At 42.1% G+C, this 12,822-nt stretch overlaps 1 protein-coding gene across 50 annotated transcripts in view; it reads left to right on the forward strand.

Annotated features, from left to right (window-relative positions):
• MAP2 (microtubule associated protein 2) overlaps positions 1–12,822 on the forward strand; it is a 233,749-nt gene that overhangs the window by 87,477 nt on the left and 133,450 nt on the right. For 28 of the 50 annotated variants that reach the window (XM_085585413.1, XM_085585401.1, XM_085585434.1 and 25 more), the window contains one exon: positions 10,620–10,685. The exons of 8 other annotated variants lie outside the window; for them this stretch is intronic. The gene's annotated coding sequence lies outside the window, so the exon portion shown is untranslated. 14 more of the 50 variants (XM_085585412.1, XM_085585409.1, XM_085585404.1 and 11 more) reach the window with 7 other exon arrangements.

Raw genomic sequence — 12,822 nt, forward strand, 5'->3', positions numbered from 1 at the left:
AGCAGCAAGCCAGTAAAATTAATGTGCTGTTTGTTTGTCTCTTAGCACAGTTCGTTTGCTCAGAAACTGTCTTGTGCAAAACTCCAGGCCTTGAGCTACGGGCAGACATGAGTGTGCCTGTCTCCACTGCTGATCGGCCTTTAAAAGGTGCCAGTGGAAATTCCTCAGTGGAAATTCAGCTCCTAAGAAGGAATACCCCCGTGTATTACTGCTGATGTTGGTCCTGACTTGGTTCTGCAAGGCCAGCTTCCAAAAGCAGTGAAAATTTAAGCTCTCATCAACTATGTGCAGAGAATCATCAGTTAAGAAAGGCACAGAAAACTGGCTGATTGTTAATATTCATCCTTAAATAATTTATAAGGTTAAAAAGAATAAACAAGTGACACTTTATATTTTGTTACAGCAGTCTCTTATCCTTGTTTAGTATTGTTAGTGGAGAGCTTGTGTCCAGAAGGGTGTTTGGTGACACCATCAGCTGAATAAGGCCTTTCAGATGTGTCTGTCTGCATTAGTAATGAGAATGCTTGCTGTCGTCTTACAAAGGAACCATTTCTTTAAAATATAACTTCCTCTTTCCCAGTCCCTCCGCAAATGATTCCATCATCAGAATTCTCATTACAGCCGTCTTTCATCCCTTTAACGTTGGATGAAAATCTCTTTGTCTTCAAGTTCCTTCAATTATTAATGATTCAGTTGTATTCTTTTTGCCAATTGGTGCAGAGAGAACCTTGGAGCAAATGTGTATTAGTTATTCCATTTATTCTCTCCTCTTCGTTCCTTCTGTGGTCTTTCTTAATAGTGCTCTTCTCCTGGTTTCTCACTCACAGGTTCTGCATCATTGCATGGGTTTTTTTTGCTCAAATATAGGAGCCACTGTGCCCCAAAGACTAACTTTATTTATGAAGCCTCCTACAAAGAGGCAGGGAGCCTTCTTGCAAAGGCTGGGAACATCTTTATTTTTCAGTCTTTACGGTGGTGTTTATCTGAACCAGTTATACCCTATGGACCAGGTGGAAGTCTGGGGCATGAATGGCAGGTTACAGACCCAGTAAAATTGTTTGCTCCTAATCCTACAGTACAATCTGAGTGGCATTGTGGAGAGGCAGGGCCAGCCTTGGTGCCCTCTGCACCCCACTGAGGTCGTCCAGCAGCAAAGAGGGAAGGAGTAGGTGGGGTTCACATGGAACAGCTACAGGCCTTGTCCTCTGAGAGACTGAGCTGATGTAGTGGGAGCCCTATAGGAGCTCCCCTTTGCATTTGTTTTCCAGCCCCAGTGTCCCTGAAGCAATGTAACTTTCTCCTGTGGCCAGCTGAGTTTTGCTGGAGCTGTACCAGTTGCCCAGTTAGAGAAACTAGATGCCTGCAGGACAACAGGATCCTTATTCTCTTCAAGGAGGATGCCAGCCAGTCCAGGCACTGCTCTTGGTGCTCTTTGTATAAAAATAAATAGTTCAACCTTCCTCAGTAGCAGGGGTTCTAGTTACCACACACACAGATTTGCTTTTAATTAGCCCAGTGGCTAATGAATTACTCTTTTATTTCCCCTTCCTTGATTCCCCTCACTCATCCCCCAACTGATTTAGAATGTAATTGTTTTCTTCCTTTATCTTCAGAAATTATATTATCTGGAATATTTTTGTTACTGCTTGGGTTTTCTCTACTTTAGAGAAACCTATCTGAAAACATGTGCTTTACACGGAAAGATTAGAAGAGTGTTTTCCCAAACTCTCCCTTTTGCTTATCTGGACTCTCCCCAGTTTGCCTGTATCTATCTTACTGTGCAAACCTCACATTTTGGCATTTCTCCAGCTGAGACACCACCACCAAAGAAGATGGAATAATTATCCAAGTGTTTTAGGGATAACATCCCCATTAGGATAAACAAAACTGTGGTTTGTCTTTTTTTTGCCCACAGTAAGCATTTTCCTGTCAAACTAGTGCCCAGCTATTTACTCCGGATTTGTCTAGTTACGTGTTTGAGCCTTATCTCTCAAGTGTTGTTCGGTCCTTTCCTTTTTTTTATTTCCTGTTTTTAGATCTGGGAGCTGCTGTGCAGTGGGCTGCAGTGATCTTGGTTTTGGAAGAAGCTTTCCTGTGACAAACTTATCCTAACTTGGGGTGAAACCCCCATTTCATAAAACTAGAATCAGTAGTGGTGAGATGAGTTTGTTGGCATTTGTTACTGACAAGCTGATACTGCCAGAAGTATTTTTTAAGTTGTGCTCTTGTCCTGTAGGTATTTAGGTAATTGTAAACTGCTTGGTTTATTTTTTTCCAAAGTCTTTGCAAAGATGGCCCTTTCCTGATTGATTTGTAATTTTCCACAGCTTCAAGAGACCTTTCAAGAGTGTGGTGTTTGGGAATATGTTTGTGAAGATAAAGCACTCTTGTCTGGTTTGTTCTGAAGTCTGAAATACTCTTCTGGAGTCCAGAAGGACCCAGACAACTTTCTAAGCTGCATCTGCCTTGTTCTGAGTGTTTCTTAAGTTGCTCTTTCTAACCTCTGAAGTTCTGCTTCTTTTTAAAACAATCATATGCAGTAGTTGTTCACTGTTGGTCTTGTGAAAATTGACCAATGTTGAATATGTTGAGGTGTAGCCTTCTGTGCATTGTCTTTATTCTGCTTCTTTGCTGAACCATGACTTGTCCTGTCTACATTTCAGATCATACAGATTCTTCATTTGTTGCCTTTTATGTTCCTTAGCTTTCTGGTTATATTCCCATAGCTTTGTTTTTCCCTCATATATATGGGATTTGTCTCTGTTTTCTGCATGATTTTTATTTGAACATTCAGACTCTTAAAAAGCCTAGCATATTCTTCCTATGTACTTGTAGAGTTTGTTAAAGCTGCTAAACTCTCTTAATTCTGCCTTGCCTTTCTAGCTATGTGTATCTCTAGAGCCTTGCACGGAGCATAAACCCTTATCTATTGAACTGTCCATGCTTCTCTTCCCTGCCAAACTGAATGGAAGTCTTCCAGAGAAACTCAGGTAGAATGGTAGAGGAGCCACGACTGGCAACTCCTCTCTCCATCCTCCTTTCTGCCTTTCCTGCTTTTAAATCCAAATCATATCCTCCTTGGTGCCCTAGAATTGCTGTAGGATCACTTCTCTGCTAAACAGTACCATCCTTTGAAACAGCAGGAGAAGTTTCCTGGCTTACTGGCCACGCTGCCATTTGGGCCTGTCATCTAAAATGCCATGGATCAAAGTACTGCTTCATCTAAAAGCAGGTCACGTCCCTTGAGGTATATGAGATAAGTTCTAAGGTCCTTCATTTATCCAAAAATCCCTTTTGTCTAATGACTTTCATGTTTTCTACCCTGTTCTGATAAACTAGATTTGACTATAATCATATTACACTTCCCAAAAGTCTCCCTGGTGATGATGATTGGATGTGGCACCCTTCACTTTGTACCCTGAGCTCATGGACAATGTGAGTGCTGTGAAATAGCTACTGTCTTTCACCCTTGAGGCAACTACCTGGTCAAGATGTGAGAAGTAATTTACATGTACAAACAGCTTAAAAAGAATTGTGGACAGTACTGTGAGACCAGGGTGAATGAAGGCTGTGTTAAGTTACCTAATCCAAGTCTCCAGTCATTAAACCCATTTTAGTCTTGATGTGGTAAGTGCTGTGGGTTCAGTGGAGCAGTGGCTGGCTTAAATGTGTGTAAGCAGAGAGGGAATTGGAATCATTGTGTTAACCACAGGAAATCTGCTTTTATGATGATGAAAACAATAATCAATCATAAGTAGTTAATGAATTAGCCTACAGTATCTGCTGTGATTATTTCACAGTAAATGTGATAGTCAGAATCCATTAAGAAACCCTTGCAAGGGGGTCCTCTGCAAAGGCAGTATCTGTAATGTGCTGTGCACATTACCAGTCCTCAGTACCTCTATCTGAAATGCTACAGTAGTGTGCATAAACACAAATCCTGATCCAAGGAGAAACTGAGTCAAGGTTCTGGAGTCAAGGAAGGGCTTCTGGTGGTTTTAGCATGGCTTTGTCTTGGAGGTCGGAGTGGCTGCTGACTGGGGTTGGTTTTACTGGAAATCTGCAGCCTGTGCAGGGCAGGTTTTGGACAGGCTGAGCCTGGCTGCCCGTGTCAGGAGGGGATAAGGTGTTACATCATTCTGGCAGTGCCATGTCTGGACCCATGTGGGTCAGGCTGACGGCCAGCAGCGTGCTCATAAGGCTGCTTTTGTTGCCTCTCCTCTGAGGTGAGCAGAGAACTGCTTCCCCTCCGGACAGCTCAGCTGCCAGGAGCTCTTCCACGGGCTTCTGCCTGACTGCTTTCCTTACGTGAAGTGTTGCTAAGTGAGATGCTGTTAAAACCAATTGTGCTACATGTTACTACATGTTTCTGCAATTTCCACTGCCTGTCTGGTTGGTTTTGCTGTCGAGGAACAGCAGTTAGCTGAGCTAACCAAATTAAAAAAATATTTCTTGAAGAAAAGTAGAAAGGGCATAAGAGAAAATAATCATCTGGCAGCTTTTAGGAAGGCAGTACTTAGCTGTTAGAGAACATATTTCTGAGAAAAGATTGATCTTTAAGTAGGTCTAAATCAAGATCAGGTTGATTGATTTTTAAGCAAATACCTTTTCACTGGAAGGGACAACAGATACTAACCTGTTTCAAGCAAACCTCTATTTTCATTACTGCATTAACTGTATACCAATGTCCTATTGAGTGAAAGAACCATTTTTCTAAATATAAATGGTGTTTAAATTGAAATATTATCCAAAACCTATGTTTAGACAAACAGCTAAATCTGTGTATTTTGCATTGCAGTTACTGCTTTATATATCTTTAAGACCATGACAGCTTTGTTTATATTTTAATTGCATGTTTTGCAAAATCTGCTTCAGCAAGTGATTCATTAGTTTAGAATACTTTATTTATAAATTTAATATAGAATAATAGCTAAGGCTTCTGTTAAAAGTTATGACATGACATTTAATTTAAAAGTGTTAGGTTACCTGATTAAATGAGGTACAAACTGACACATTAATAAATTCTTTTACAGTAGCTTTGATATTTTACAGTAAGCACGTTTTTGTCTTGACTCATCACCCCACTGGTAGGCCAGGAGAGAGAAAAGGTGAGAACAAGTGGTACAGATTCTATCTGCAATATTTTCTTAGTCATGGACCATGTGATAGGATGGAGAAACAGTTGGTGTTTCTCTTTGATGCACAGCTTGTCACGTGGACAGCCATCAGGACAAGGGCTGTGTGTTCACTGGTGTGATCTTTGAGCCTCCCACTAATGCAGTGCTGCCTGCACAGTTCTGTCTCACAGCCTTCAAAGCCATTCCTGGATGCAGTGCAGTCATCTGGTTTTGTGGAAAGTCACTCTCAGGTGGAATTAGTTTCTGCAAGAGGGTTGGTGCCATCAGCTGCTTCTGATGTTAGGGGAAACACAGAGAATCAGCTGGAAATTTGGATGGCCTTCCAGGAGCAGTGCAGTCACAAGGCACTTTTGGGACACATCAGATGTCTTCATAATGTTTCAGTGGTTCTCTGAGCTGGAGGTTTGCTTCTGCCATGCCAAACTTTGGGGTGTGATTGCTCACTCACCTCTTTGCTTTTCCTTTGTGGATGGATTTTGAGGTTGGGGTGTTTGTTTTTGCCCAGCTGTCAGTGACACTAGCACCCCAGAAACAGCAGGCTGAACCAGCAGTGAGATGAAGCTGTTCCCCATCCCATGCAGTACTCAGGACAAGAGGGGATGGTTTGTTTTGGGGTAGCTATGCAAAAGCTTGTGTTGCAGCTGTTACTAGTGTCTCTACCACATATACATGCAAGGCTTAGGGAGTAACAGACATATTTAATGAATTTTGCTTTCCTATTCTTTTGTTATCACTGGTCTCTAAGCTAGAAAATAAGGATTTCCTTAGAAAGTCAAAGAATTTGGTGGTTTCAAAGGGTTAAGTGCAGTGTTGGTTGTTCTGAAAAACAGACCTAGGAGTATTTGAATAGCCTACATATTCCAGATTGATTTTAGTGACATGCTGGCACAGAGAGAAATAGAAAATAATTTTATAGATATTCCACATATCAATTATTTAGTTGAGGAGAGTCGACTAGAATTCACAAAAGAGAGATCGTGCCTGAAAGTGTCTGTCTGACATGTTTAAAAAAAATAAGCTGAAGTAGGGGAAAGAGGCTGTAATATGCCTGTGATTTGAAGGCTCTTTATATAATCCTGTTGCACAGAACCCCGTGTTTTGTCAGTGGGTGCAAGAGAGCTGGTCACGAGAGGGGGTGACTTTGGATGGATGCTGGGAAAGGGTAATGCCACCAGTACAGGCCAGTTTTATTGGGGGACTGGGGGGAAGGACAGATGAGTCCTGTAAAAATGTTGGGATCTGCTGTGGATGTAAACCTGGTGGCACCACTGGTGTAAAGGAATTTGTATGATTGAAAGGGCCCTGGGCTGGCTGCATGGGGTGGGCAAATCAGCTCTTGCATGCTTGTACTTTGAGGAGAAGACTAAAAACAAAGCCAGACTCCCCCTGCATCCTGAAACTTTCTAACCTGCCTTGAAATCCTTGTTACCCACAAAGGCTGCTAACTCAGCCTGTGGTTTTTCATAACTGCCCCACATCCACCCTCTGTTTTGTCAGTAACCACAGAGAGGAAGACTGTGACTTCATCCTTACAGCCTTCCTCACTGCACAGCCCTGGTGAAAGAGCTAGTGTGCTAAATTGCATCTGCTTTTCTTGAATTAATTAGTGCTCTTCTATTTTGTTTTTCCACTGCCTTGAGAAGGGGAAAAAAATAAAACCAAGTTTTTCCCTCAGATGGATGGTAAAATAGGTAGTATGATGTTTATTACTACTGTAGAAGATCAGACATTTAGAGAGTCTGGTGAAGCATTTGTCTCCTCTTAAGCTCCCCAGAAGGCAGTCATCCCTGTTTCAAGTGCTAAGACAATAGTGAATAAAAAGAAAATTCCCTGTTCCAGGGCTATTTTTACCAGAGTGGTGCAGTTCCTGTTCAGTAGACCTATGCCTCTTAATCTACTTCACTGATGATATTGGAAGCTATTTTAGGCATTGCATAAAATGTTCATCCAGTCATTGCTAAAAAAGAAGCAACCAACCCACAAGTCCTTTGTTAAACACTGGTTGCAAGGCTTCGGCAGTGATTTGGGTAGAAAGATCTTAAGCTGAGGCTGTGGAAGCATCTTGCTCTGTTTGGGAGCAGAGGTTGTGTGTGACCTTGGGAAAGCCCAAGCTGAGGATTGTTCTTTCCTCTTCCCCACCCCCTCATTATCCTGAAAATGAGAACACTGCCTTTATCTATTTAGGGGTTTGGCTCTTCTAATTTATGATGGCAGCTGTCTTCTGTTTTGCCCAGCATCTTGCACAGAGGGACCCAGTTTGCAGCTGGACAGTAATGAAATTGAGTTCATTATGTTGTATGAATGTGATAATGAAATAAAACTCATCAGAACCAGCAAAATCTTTTAGAGTTTAGGTCAGGCCTCAGTCACAGTGGTGAGATTTACTGAGATAATAAATGTCTTTACTCCTCTTTGAGAAGTACAATGCTGAAAATATAATTTAGTAATTTCTAGGATTTTGCTTGTCAACTTCCTTACGTTTTTATTTTCACTGTGTTGGGATGCGTTGATTTTATGTGATGAGTTTCCTACTTCTGTGAGGAAGCCAGGTAAACATGAGGTTAAATCTCAGACAGGGCTGAGTGTTCTCTGTGTTCTAGCACCTATCTGGATTAGGCTCTTCATCCCTCTCTCCTCCTATGCCTTTTGTCTTTTCAGGAGTATTTTTATAGGTGTGAAAACATGATTCAGGGCAGCCAGAACAAACTTGATGATTAAGATGGTTTTTATTTGCAGTATCTTAAGACGAAACCATTTGCCATGGGCTGTTTCAGCAGAATTTATGTCTCTGGAGATGCTGGCATGGGCAGCCTGAAGGTGGTTTGGGTACCTGCTTGAAGGTCCATCCCTAGGCTCCAGGGTGTAGGACACAGGCTGGCAATGTGTATCCATCCCTTGTAAGGTCCATCCCTAGGCTCCAGAGTGTAGGACACAGGCTGGCAATGTGCATCCATCCCTTGTAAGGTCCATCCCTAGGCTCCAGAGTGTAGGACACAGGCTGGCAATGTGTACCCATCCCTTGTGAGCCAGGGGAGTTCTGTTAGGAACCTGAGAGAAATTACAGGACAATTTTCAGGACTTCTTATTCTTCCACCATCCCAGCTTCACGATGTTTTTGCTGGGACCCCCCAAAGATCCAGGTTGCTTTGGCTAGTGAAGGGAAGCTGGAGAAGTGAGGGAGAGATCACAGCAAGGCAGTGAACAAGCACCAAGTGGTAAATGGTGGAGCTGAGGAAGATGAGGCAATGAGGCAGGATGAGGGTTTCCTTGGCTTCTGCAGAGGATGATCTTTGCAGTGGCAGCAGCAGGCACCCCTCCCCATGAGTCACAGGGAGCATTTTCAGAGCAAAGGTTTAAGAACTGTGCTAATGCCACTCTGGCTTGTTTTCTCCTGTTCCTTCCAAAAAGCTTTTTTGCTGCCATGTGGTACTTGCTCCACTGTCATGCTTGTCCCATACAGCCTACCTTCCTCCATTTCCTCATCCTCCTCACTGCTGTGGTGGTTGACAGAGTGGGAAAAAACTGTCAGCTCAGGAAAGATGCACTTAAGTTACTAAGATCTGTTTATAGCAGCGAGGGTGGAATTTCTGTTTGATGCAATGGTTGATGGATGTGTGAAGTCATCCTGTGGTTGTGGGGGAAGGCAGAAGGAAATTGATTCCCTTTGCAGCCCTCTACCCCCAGAATTTTGGGAGACAGCCCCTGGTAATCAATAGGGAATTTGTTACTCCTTCCTGTAAGCCCCTCAGCACACTCAAGGGTAAATGGGGTTTCTTGGACCTCTCCCAAATTTTGTGATAGGGAGAGGTTTCATTTTTCTGTTGATAGCCTTCCCTGTCAAATGCTCTGCTGCCACAGGGACTGAGAAACAGCAGCTTACTGCTGGGGAGTGAACCTAGTTGACTCGTGTGTCCTGAGTGCAGGGAAATTTAAGCGTGTGCTGGGCTCATTGGTTACTCCTGACTGACTGCTCCTTTGCTGTGTATGCTGTTTTATTGCAAATGCTAAAAATGCTTGAAAACAAACCAGTTCATCTTTTCATTTTTCTCATATTCTTTAAAAAAAATCATTTATGTTTTACTACCTGTTCTTTACTACTCCTCCCGAGCTGTTCAGCACCCCAGCTGCTCACAGAACATGGGGTGATTTCCAAATTCACAGGTTCCTTTTCCTACTGAGATTAATATTGTCCTGAAGAAAGCCTTGGAATAAAGAGATGAGATCATAGCAGACACAACAACTGAATAGTAGCAGTAAAACTGAAGTCCTCACTTCACAAATAACTTATGTCTGAGCTGAAATGTGCAGTGAGCCCACAGTGAGCTGTTATACTCTTGTATTTATCCTGAAGGGTCCTCGCTTGCCCCTACAGTCCTGCAGCATTTCTGCATTTTCCCTGGTTTTATTTCCCCTTGGTGTGAATAAGCAAATGCAAGGCTCAAATAGCACAGTCAGGCTGGTTCCAACACGTGAACAGCACTAAATAGAAAAATAAAAGAAGGAGAGTGAATTGCCTTCTTGATCTGTAAAAGAGGAAATACAAAAATTTTCCAGACCTCCTTTTTATCATGTACCATCCATAAACCCTGTTTGGGGTTTGGATCAGCATCGCGGCAGAACCCGGGCGCGCTGCTGCCTGTGTGCAGTGCAGCCTTGTGTGTGTCTGGCAGCAGCACAAAAGAAAGCAGCTGATGATATTCACAGCATTAAAGGCCCGATTCCTGGGGACACACTTGGGTGGATGCAATTAAAATGCCTGTCAGGCATTTGATACCAGCAAGCCCTTGACAAACCGCTTCAGCAGCCGCGAGGTGCAGCATCCTATTGTAAGTGGATGATGGCGGAGCTGGCTGCCTTGGCGTCGTTCTGGAAATTTCTGTGGCCAGTGAACTCCCTCTTCCTCTCCCACTCACCCTCTTTTCCTTTTCACCGCTGCGGGGACTTCTGCTAATTTGCAGTTTTCCTTTTCCTGACGTGCACATGGTAGATACGAGCTGGTGGCTTGCAGACTGCGTCTGGCTGGGGATAGGCAGCGACCGATGGATAACAACACTCCGGGAGAATGATTATGCAGCAGTTATTTAAGGATAGGCTTTTGTGGTATGGCAGCAGATGAGCTGGTAATGATTTTATTTCAAAAATGTCAGCTTTGTTTGCTTGTTGAGAATTTGAGAGATTTATTACCTTTGTGCTGAAGCTTTTTGGATTTTGTCTGCTGTAGATTAAAATCTGTAGCAGTGCACGCTGGATGAATTAAAATGAATAGGTAATAAACTTCTGTGGATCTGTTTATACATTGATGCATGCATAGTGTGTGTTGTATGCAGACACACCTTCATACACAGATGACTGGATATGTGTATGCATTTTTTGTCTTCGTATGATAGAAGAAAAACTTTTCTTATAGCTAAAAACTGTTTTATAGCAAAAATGCAATGTTTTCAGGGTTTTTTTGCCCCTCCCTTTGTTTTGTATTAGCAGATTCTTCAGTGTATAGTCTTGGACGCAGCGTGCTGATTGGAATCCTCTTGTTCAAAGATCAGAAAGGTAGGATGCCTCTCTTTGAATGTGGGAATGTATGTGGCACAGGGTGTGGGCTGCTCTTTGTTATTTTGGTTTTTCCTTTTTGATTTAAACAATAGTTGGTTTTGTTTGTTGTTTTTTTTTTTTTCTTTTTTTTCAGCTTTGCAGAGATTTTCAAATTGTTGTGCCAGGCACTGTGAAGTTATTTGTAATGTGTAAATATATGCTCTAGGTAACTAATTAGCCCTTTTGGCTGCAGCTACCAAAGGGTAAGACACAAACATGAATGCTTTTCTATTGTCTTGTCTTAGTACAGCAAGGGTGCAAGCTGCCCCCTCTCATACCACATTTGGGGATGTCCTAATACTGATTTTAGCATCAGCAAGGACAGGGTTAAACTGGCAGGCTTGTTCCAAGCGGGTACAATCTCTCCCAGGAAAGCAGCTCATGGTTCCAGCAGGCTGTCAGTGCTGGGTGAGCATCTGTCTGATGGCTTTTTCACATACCACTGACACTTCAGAAATTATGTCTGTGTATCAAAAGGAGGCAAACAAGCTAGGGTTTTTTGGCAATGTCATTCCTAATTCCCAGAAGTAGCAGTTTATTGTCCTCTTCCCCTAGTACCTTTTGGCTGTGGTTACTTTAAGCCTTTGCCCCTGTAAAGGAAAAGAGGGAGGTAAAATGTTACAGAATAAAATCTTTAAGTTCCTTTGTATTGGACTTCCAGGTGTGTCAGGTAGCTAAGGAATACAGATTTCATTGATTTGCATTGAGGACTGTGCTAAAAAAAACACCCAAAAAAATCTAGGCAGGATTGAAAATCTGCTCCCTTCACCTTGATGCAGAGAGAAAAAGGTATATCCATCTTGAATTAACTTCTCAGGTGCCAGTTCTCACCCAACACCTACCAAAGCAGACTTTATGAGGTTCTTCTCTGTTATGGTGCCCTACAGGTGATCATACTTCTTAGGTCTGCATTTAGACCTGGAGGGAATGTGTGCAATCACAATATGCATGTGTCTTTAGTCTGAAGTTTTAGGGGGCTTTTAAAAACCTGAAAAAAAAAATCATAGGATTTTTTTGTTCTGGAAAGGCAGTTGTGTTTCATTCTTTGAGAAAGCCTGGGCTCTTGAAATGGTCATTGTGACTCCCCAGACAGGGAGGAATCCCAAACCAGAACCTGGGCACTGGCAAAAGTGTGGGCCACTGCTAACAGCAAAGCATGCCTCAGAAAGGTGATGAATAATCAATATCATTGAACCACAGAACTGGTTGATAGATGCTGTTTCCTGAGGGAAAACATTGTGAATTTTTCCAGATAGTCTCTCTCCTGTTTTCTTACGTACAATTCTCTTATTTGTTTCCCTTTTCTGCACATCTTTCCATTCTCTTAGCCCTTGTAGGTTTTCTATCTTTGGCAGAAGGCTTTTTACCTAAGAGATTTTCCTGGCTGAATAAAATCCTTGAAAGGAATTCTTTACTTCCTAGTTTATCTTAGCTGCTTTTAATACTGTTTCCTCCTGGTATCAGTTATCACTAGACTCATTGAAATAGAGAAGCCTGTAGTAAATAGTGTTTAAAATGCTTTAATTTGTGAAAAATGCATTCAGTTATTTTATTTTAGTTAAGAGCAAGTCCCTTCTCTTCCCTCTACTTTTAATTTCATTTCCATTGTTCAAGGCAAGAAGCCAAACTGCAGTCTCATTCTGATTTCATTAATGTTTTGCAAACTCTGTCTCAAGGACTAATATTGCTTGCTGGGCTTGATGTCAGAATCCAAGGTTGTGCTGCAGCACCAGAGAAGGGGAAAGGAAGGATCTCCCACAAATAGAAATGATAGCATTGTTAGCAGACAAGTAGAACTACATAATTTTTATAGTATTGGTGGATAAAGAATCCCATTTTTTTACAATGTGATCTCTTGAGATCCCAGTAGGTTTTCATCTGCTGTGGAAATGTCTCTTATCTCCTGTGCACAGCATCTTTTCAATCCTCTGTGATATTTAAAAACAAAGAAAGGGCATTGGCTGTTTGTTATTAAATCAGAGTTGGTGGAGACTGGATTTTTTTTTACTACATATAAAAATATGTGTGCATTTTTTTGTACTTCTGATTTAGCAGTCATTTTGGCCTCTTCCTTTTATCTGGGTTTTTAAGATTC

The sequence above is a fragment of the Lonchura striata genome, chromosome 7 (assembly GCF_050655825.1).
Source record: "Lonchura striata isolate lonStrDom1 chromosome 7, ASM5065582v1, whole genome shotgun sequence".
In the NCBI taxonomy this organism is placed as follows: domain Eukaryota; kingdom Metazoa; phylum Chordata; class Aves; order Passeriformes; family Estrildidae; genus Lonchura; species Lonchura striata.